The sequence below is a fragment of the Anomaloglossus baeobatrachus genome, chromosome 8, assembly GCF_048569485.1.
Source record: "Anomaloglossus baeobatrachus isolate aAnoBae1 chromosome 8, aAnoBae1.hap1, whole genome shotgun sequence".
Classification (NCBI taxonomy): Eukaryota; Metazoa; Chordata; class Amphibia; order Anura; family Aromobatidae; genus Anomaloglossus; species Anomaloglossus baeobatrachus.
The window spans coordinates 81,333,644-81,342,318 of record NC_134360.1 but is presented as its reverse complement, the minus strand read 5'-3'; positions in this window follow the sequence as shown (position 1 = coordinate 81,342,318).

The window sequence follows — 8,675 nt, the reverse complement described above, 5'->3', positions numbered from 1 at the left end:
GTGGATGTTCGCCGCCCACAGCGAGGTCATATGGAAGGTAAGTACGTGTGACGGCTTTTAATCGTTTGTGCGACAGGGGCAACAAATTGAACGTGCCGCACATACGATGGGGGCGGGTGCGATCGCATACGAGATCGCATGTCTAATTGTAACGTGTAAAGCAGCCTTAAGGGGTACTTTACCCGCTACGACATCGCTAGCATTTGCTGGCGATGTCGAGCGCGATAGCATCCGCCCCCGTCGTACGGACGATATGTGGTGATCACTGCCGTAGCGAACATTATGGCTACGGCAGCGTCACATGCACATACCTGCTCTGCGACATCACTGTGACCGGCGAAACGCCTCCTTTCTAAGGGGGTGGTTCGTTCAGCGTCACAGCGACGTCACAGCAGCATCACTCAACCGCCGCCCAATAGAAAAGGAGGGGCGGAGATGAGCGGCCGGAACATGCCGCCCACCTCCTTCCTTCCTCTTTTTCCGGTGGACGCAGGTAAGGAGATGTTTGTCGTTCCAGCGGCGTCACACACGCAAGTGTGCTGCCGCAGGAACGACAAACAACATCGTACCTGCAGCACCGATATTATGTAAATGAACGACGTGTCAACGAGCAACGATTTTGCACGTTTTTGCGCTTGTTGATCGTCGCTTATTTGTGTCACACGCTGCGATGTCGCTACCGGCGCCGGATGTGCGTCACTAACGATGTGACCCCGACGATATATCGGCAGCGATGTCGCAGCGTGTAAAGTACCCCTAACAATTTGCAAGATGTCCAATACTATCATTAGATGAGGTCCATTCTAGTCAAGATGAACATGTCGAACGATTTGCAAGTTGCCCAATTATATCATTGGATGAGTTGGATGAGGGCCTATCTGATCAAGATGAACATGTCGAACACTTTGCAAGTCGTCCAATAATGTCATTGGATGAGGTCACATCTCGTCAAGATAAACATGTATAAATAAAACATAAATGAGAAAAATATGAATGAGAAAAATCAAAAATAAATGAAAAAATAATATTAAAATATAAATATATATATATATATATATATATATATATATATATATATATATATATATATATATATATATTCATATACAGTGAATGCGTCCCATGATGGTTTAGAGTGCACTTTTTCATTTATTTTTGATTTTTCTCATTCATATTTTTCTCATTTATGTTTTTATTGGTAACATTATCTCTTCACTTACACCAATTTACTCTTTTTCTTTTTCCCCTTTTGCACAACTTCCCCCATTTTTTTTCACTCTTTTCTATTTTTTTCACTCTTTTTTATTTGCTTCACGTGTAGCTTAGTCACTTGGCAGATGACGTCATCTCTGCATACGTGGCCACTCCCTTTCAGTGGTATATATGTATCCTCTGGGTGCAGCATGTGTTAGGCTGTTCTTTTATTTTCCTTGTCCTGATGAAGAAGGCGGACATGCCTTTGAAACGCGTTGACCTTTGGAAATAAAGAAAAGGAATTTTTTACAACTTTGTGATATTGTGGTTTTTAGCGCAGCATCAAACCCGATTCTTTTATCTCTATTGTTTTTTCTCATTAGTGCACAGAAATATACCAAAAATATCCCAGTAGTGACCAGAAGGTATTTGCCAAGAAATCTGCAAGTGTTTCATATGCTAAGTGTGAACAGCTCCTGAATTAAGCTTGGCTATACACTATTTTGTTCCTTTTGTTTGCTACCACAGTGGCTCAGTGGTTAGCACTGCAGTCTTGCAGCGCTGGGGTCCTGGGTTCAAATCCCACCAGGGACACCATCTGCAAGGAGTTTGTATGTTCTCCCTGTGTTTGCGTGGGTTTCCTCCGGGTACTCCGGTTTCCTCACACACTCCAAAGACATACAGATAGGGACCTTAGATTGTGAGCCCCAATGGGGACAGTATTGCAAATGTATGTAAAGCGCTGTGGACTCAATAACGCTATATAAATGAATAAAATTATTATTATTAATTATTACCAAATGGTTCACATTGACTCCCACTTGCTTTTCTGCTCTTTTTCTGACGAGTCTTGATGTCTGTGTATCTTATATAGCAATCCATGCTGTGGTGTCTCTGCAATTGCTTAATTAATCAAAAAAGCAAATAGTGTCTTACATCCCAGGAGTAGATACTTCAAAAATATTCCAATCCGGCTTAGGGGTAACATGTGTGCTGTATATTCCTAAGAGCAATATTTTTGAAGTGTCTTTCCAGTTAATCATGGCATGTGGGCAGGGAAGGAGACAGGGACACTGGGCCAGACACTCCCACAAGCCTGATTCCAGTTCCGCTCAATTACACTATTAAATTGTTATATTTCTTTGTTTCTTATGTTTTAGTTTCTGCCCTCCCTAACCTATACCGCCTTTTACACATTCTGTGCCTTCTCTCTATATCAGCCCCTTTCTCCTCCTCTCTCCCTTGTATAACACTGAAGCCATGACATTTCTCTACCACTCTAAACCATCCACTACCACCACACAGTGCACAAAACGCTGACATAAATCACTGAACCACCTGTTCTGTTTTTCCTCCTCCTCCTAGCCGCTGGTGACATTTCCCCCAACCCCAGCCCTCCGTCCTTTAGTACATAAAGTATATAAGTATATTCAGTTGACCAATAACACGTGTCGACGGACGCATGTTCCCGTTGACCAATAGCACGTGTCGATGGACGCATGTTCTTGTTAACTCTCATCCTACAACACATAGAAACCCTGCCAATTTTATCCAGTGATCATCTTCTCTGGTCTCCTTTAATTGCGCACTCTGGAATTCATGGTCAGTGTGCAACAAACTCCTCTACATTCAAGACATCTTCCTCTCCAATTCCCTTAACTTTCTTGCTCTTGCAGAAACCTAGAAACCTGGATTCAGCATTCTGACACCATAGCCACTGCTGCTCTTGTTTCGTGGGCCACAATTCTCACCTACCTACAGACCTGAGTACAGACCAGGAGGGGGGTGGTCTGCTCCCTTTATCCCATTGTGCCTTCCAGGTCATCCCGTCACTTATGTTTCCTTCCTTTGACATTCACACCATTAGACTCTTCAAACCATTCTCCCTTCAAGTGGCTGTTGTGTATTGCCCTCTAGGTTCCTCCAGTCAGTTCCTGGATCACTGCGCCACTTGGCTTCCAAACTTTCTATCCTGTGGCATTCCCACTCTCATCATGGAGGACTTTAACATCTCTATTGATGACGCGCTCTCCCCATCTGCCACCCATTTCTTTCTTTAACCTCCTCTTTAGGCCTGATTCACCTCACCAACTCTCCTACGCAGGAGGACGGGAATACGCTTCGACCTAGTCTTCTCCTGGCTCTGCATACTGAATGACTTTACTAATCTCCCTCTCCCACTCTCTGACCACAACCTTCTCTCATTTTCTGTCAAGAACTATCTCCACACTGATCGCACATACAGAAATCTAAGCGCCATCAATACCCAGCTGCTTATCCAGTGCCGTAACTATAAACTTAGAGGCCCTGGGGCAAAACTTCATAGTGGGGCCCCTCAACATTTCAATTACTAGAGGTTGTGCGGAACGTGGTGAAGCCTGCTACGCAGTGTTGTATACAACACATAGGCTTCACCAGGTTCTGCAATATCCTTAATAGATTTTATTTATGATGCAAGTTTTAGAAGTTAAATATTCAGTGAATATGTTTGGAAAATTAATAAGCTGAATAATTCCAAATATTGCACAATTTTCAAATAACTATATGTTTATTAAATATGAAGTATTTTTAAACAGTATATATTTAAACTTTGTTCACTTAAACATAACAGAGCTCTAATTATTGAAAACAAGAGGCAGATGACTGAGAAGATAGATACTGCATGTCCCGGAGCCAGGAGGAATGTGTGATTATGGAGACTTCCCCCTTCTTTCCTCCCTCCCCCTCGCAGCAGTATAGACCTGCAGACAGGAGAGGGGCAGGGCTTCTCACAGTTTGTCACAGAGATATTTGTGTCTGCTGAGACTGTCTGTTTCCTCTCAAAACAAGACCTCAGTGTCAGTGCACGTGGCGTCGCGGCCGCTGCCTGAACTATTGGCTGAGTCACCGCCTGGCGCGACACCACACGATCAGCTAACAATCTACTGTCTGCCATAGAGCTCCTGTTACTAAGCGAAATAGCGTTTCCCCGTTTAAAGTAAACGAACAAAAAACATTTACGCTTACACTTTCATGGATCTTTTCATTATTTTTATTAACTTTAAACTTGAATGATATAGGAGCTGGGTATTTTATGACAAATTAAAGTATTAAAATACAACTTTTTACCATCAGTTTGAGGCCCGTTGGGTGGTTGGGGCCTCGGGGCAGGGCCCCGGTTGTAGTTACGGCTCTGTGCTTATGAACAATATGCAGTTATCTTTAACTCCCATCTCCTCCCTCGCCTGTGCAGACTCTGCAGTGTCACATTATAATAAGACATTGCAGCGTTCCCTGGATAAAGCTACACCAGCTAAATGCAGGAAAAAACCAAAACACACACATGCAGCGGCAACCCTGGCACATGCTTCAAATACGTTCACTTCAAATCCCTTTCAGCAGAAGACTTCATCCACTATAAGCTCATGCTCAAAATCTATAACGCCACTCTCCACTCTCCATCTGGCCAAACAAGTCCACTTTACCACTTTACCACTCATACCAGATCATCTTTGAAACCTTCCACTCCCTCCTGAGGCCTAAAGCACAGACCCCGGTCACCAACCTCAGCTCTGAGGATTTGGCCACTTCTTAGAAAAAAAATCAACCACATCCGTCAGGATATTTTTGGAAAATCCCCTCAGAGCCTGGATATCCGCCCCTCCCGCACCTCAAGCTCACTTTCAATATTCGAGGCTTTCACAGAAGAAGTGACCCATCTCCTTGCTTCTTATAGCCCGACAACCTGCACCAATAACCCTATTCCCTCACATCTCTTTCAGGCTCTCTCCACAGCTGTCACTACCTATCTAACCAAAATATTTAACCGCTCTCTTTCACCAGGCATCTTTCCCTCATCATTTAAACATGCCATCATAACCCCACTTCTTAAAAAAACCTTCCCTCGACCAGAACTGCACTGCTAACTACAGACCGGTCTCTAATCTTCCCTTTATCTATTAACTCCTGGAACGCTTGGTCCACTCTCGACTAATCCGCTATCTCTCTGAAAACTCGCTTCTTGATCCATGTTCGTGTGCGTTTGTACGTGTGTGTGTTTTTCTACACGCTGACATGTCCACGTTTTCTCCGGCAGCACGAATGTCACACGGCCCGCACCCGTACCACACGGATGTAGTGTGGATGCGGTCCCGTGTGACACGCGCTGGAGAAAATACACGTGTCAGTGAAAAAAAACCAAAACATTTACTCACCTTCTCCAGCCCTCCTGTCTCTGCCGCTGCTGCCACTTGCTGCCAACCGCTGCTCATTATGCTCATTTAATATTCACTTCACTGCGGCCGGCAGCAGCAGGGAGATGGCAGGGCTGGAGACCGAAGATCAGCACCACGGACAGCAGGAAGGACCACGTGAGTATGCAAATTACCGGTTCTACGTGTGCTATCGCGGATAGCACACGTAGAACACACGTGGACCGCACGTACCCGAGACACGTACTTACCACACGCAACACGCAGGGTAAATACGTGTCTCGCGGCACGTGCGTGTTTTTAACGGAAGTGTGTTTCAGGCCTAAAACTGAGTTTCTTGTGTTACCTCCCTCTACTAACCAACCTACACCCGACATCTCAATTACCTTCGATGATTCATTCATTACTCCCAAGCAGCATGCTCTTGGGGTTATATTTGACTCAGAACTTTCCTTCATTCCCTATATACAATCACTCACTCGTTCATGTCACCTGAATCTTAACAACATCTCCAGAATTTGACCATTTCTCACCTTTGAAACTGCAGAAACCCCTGATGGTCGCTCTAAAGGGGGCTTTACATGCTACGATATCGTTAATGTTTTATCGTCGGGGTCACGCCGTTAGTGACGCACATCCGGCGTCATTAACGATATCGCAGCGTGTGACACTTTTGTGCGACCTAAAACGATCGCAAAATTGGCACAAATCGTTTGCCGTGGAGAGGTCGTCCTAAAACCAAAAATCGGTCACCTCTCATTAGCGATGTTGTTCCTCGTTCCTGCGGAAGCACACATCGCTGTGTGTGATACCGCAGGAGCGAGGAACATCTCCTTACCTGCCTCCACCGGCTATGCGGAAGAAGGTGGGCGGGATGTTTATGTCCCGCTCATCTCCACCCCTCCGCTTCTATTGGACGCCTGCTGTGTGATGTCGCTGTGACGCCGCACGACCCGCCCCCTTAGGAAGGAGGCGGCTCGCCGGCCAGAGCGACGTCGCAGGGCAAATAAGCCGTGTGAAGGGGGAGCGCGATTTTGTGCGCGACGGGCAGCGATATGCCGTGTCGCACAAATCAGGGGGCGGGTACGCACGATAGCGATATCGTTATCGATATCGCTACCATGTAAAGCCCCCTTTATTCATTCTCGTCTGGATTATTGCAACTCTTTACTGATCAGTCTCCCTCTAACCAAACTTTCTCCTCTCCAATCCACCCTGAACACAGCAGCCAGGGTCGTATTCCGGTCCAACCGCTTCACCGATGCCTTCACCTTGTGCCAGTCACTACACTGGATGCCTAAGGCTATGTGTCCACGTTGCGTTATACCTGCTTTTTACTTGCTTTTTTGCTGCTTTTTCAACTGCAGCGTTTAATGCCAAAATGGATGTGTTCTTCTTTTCAAGCAAAGTCTATGGGAATTTGGGTTTCTTGTTCCCACTATGCAGTTCAAACTGCAGCCTTTTTGTGGCAGAAATTTGGGCAAAAACTCTGCTTTGCAGTTCAAAACTCAAATGGCAAAAACAATTGACATTGGCACTGTTGACACAAATGGCAAAAACAATCCATTTTGGCAATAAACGCTGCAGTTGAAAAACCAGCAAAAAAGCAAGTAAAAAGCAACGTGGACACATAGCCTTAAAGCTACAGAATATAATACAAACATATATTTTGCCCACAATGCTCTCCACAGTTCTGCACCACCCTATATCTCATCCCTCATCTCTGTCTATCATCCTAACATCCTACCCACCCCCTCCATTCTGCAAATTATCTTAGACTAACATCCTCCATAATCCGAACCTCTACTACCCCAAAGGATGCAACTAATATCCAGCCCCCAAGTTTTTAAGCGTGCATTAAAAACATATGTCTTCAGACAAGCTTGAGGCTATGTGCACACGTTGCGTACAGTTCACTGCAGAAATTTCTGCAGCGATCTGAAGAGCACATGTGCGCTTTAAATCGCTGCAGAAATGTCCGTAGTGAAGCCGATTCCATGCGCTCTGCCTGCAGCTCCTGCCATAGACAGAGCAGGAGCTGCCGGCAAAGCGCAGGAAAGAAGTGACATGTCACTTCTTTTTACGCAGCGCTTCGGCAGTAGCCGAAGCGCTGCGCTCTAAAACGCCACGTGCGCACGGCCCCTGCACAATCTCCATAGACTGTGCAGGGGACGCAGGACGCATGCAGTTACGCTGCGCTACAAAGCGCAGCGTAACTGCATGTATTTACGCAACGTGCGCACATAGCCTAAAACTCAGTAACCTAATCCTCCCCTGTTCCCACCTTCTAAATGCTATTCATAACCTTTTCCCTCCTATTTTTGTCCTCATAACCTCCATACAACCAACAGCACGTCAGTGCACCTGAAAGGTTACTGTCTAATGACTGGCTCATTGAACTTTATATGAAATCAATAATTTATCATTATGGTAGCCGGACCCAGACACCACAAGCATTTACCTTTTGTGTCCCTCTCTTTCCCCACAGATTGTAAGCTTGGGCCCTCATTCCTACTGTAGCTGCTGAACTAAGTAAAAATTTGTTTTGTTTTTGTCTGTACAAGTCCCCACCTGATTGTAAAGTGCGGCGGAAAATGTTGCCACTATAAAAATAAACTTTATTATTAATTTAGCCCTCCGTATATGTAGTATAATGCCCCCATAGTCCTCCATATAGTATAAAGCATCTTTCATAGTTCTCCATATATTATAATACGCCGCATAGTCCTCCATATGGTATAATCCACACCCACCCCATAGTTCCTTGTCCACCAGTGTACTCACTGATTTAAAAAAAATATTCCCCTCTCCTTGATCCCTGTGGTAAGCATTCTGTGTCTGTACAGCGGGCGCTCTCTAGTGCCGTCTGCGCTCTATCAGACAGCAGACACTGAGGGAGAATGATGGAGGAGAGTGAAGAGTGGACCACTCCTGTCACAGGGTATGTACTGATGGAACAGGGGCCCCTAAGCTGGCCCTCAGACTAGAGACCCTGCGCTCTCCCTCATCTCGGAGGTAGGCTTGATGGTAGCCAGGTCCGAGCCTCCAGCGTGATCCTGACTCCTGTCCAAACCCTGATCTTACTCCCCCTACCTTCAGAGAGGGCTGGAGTCCCAGTAACAAAACCCCCATAGAAAAGACACCGACAAGGGAGAACGAAATTTTATACACTCTGCACTCAAATGGGAGACAATATGCGTACAGAGGAATAACTAAACAGGTAGGAAATAAACTCACAAAAGGGGACCGTTCACACCACGCAGAATAGCATCTATAGTTCACCATGACCGG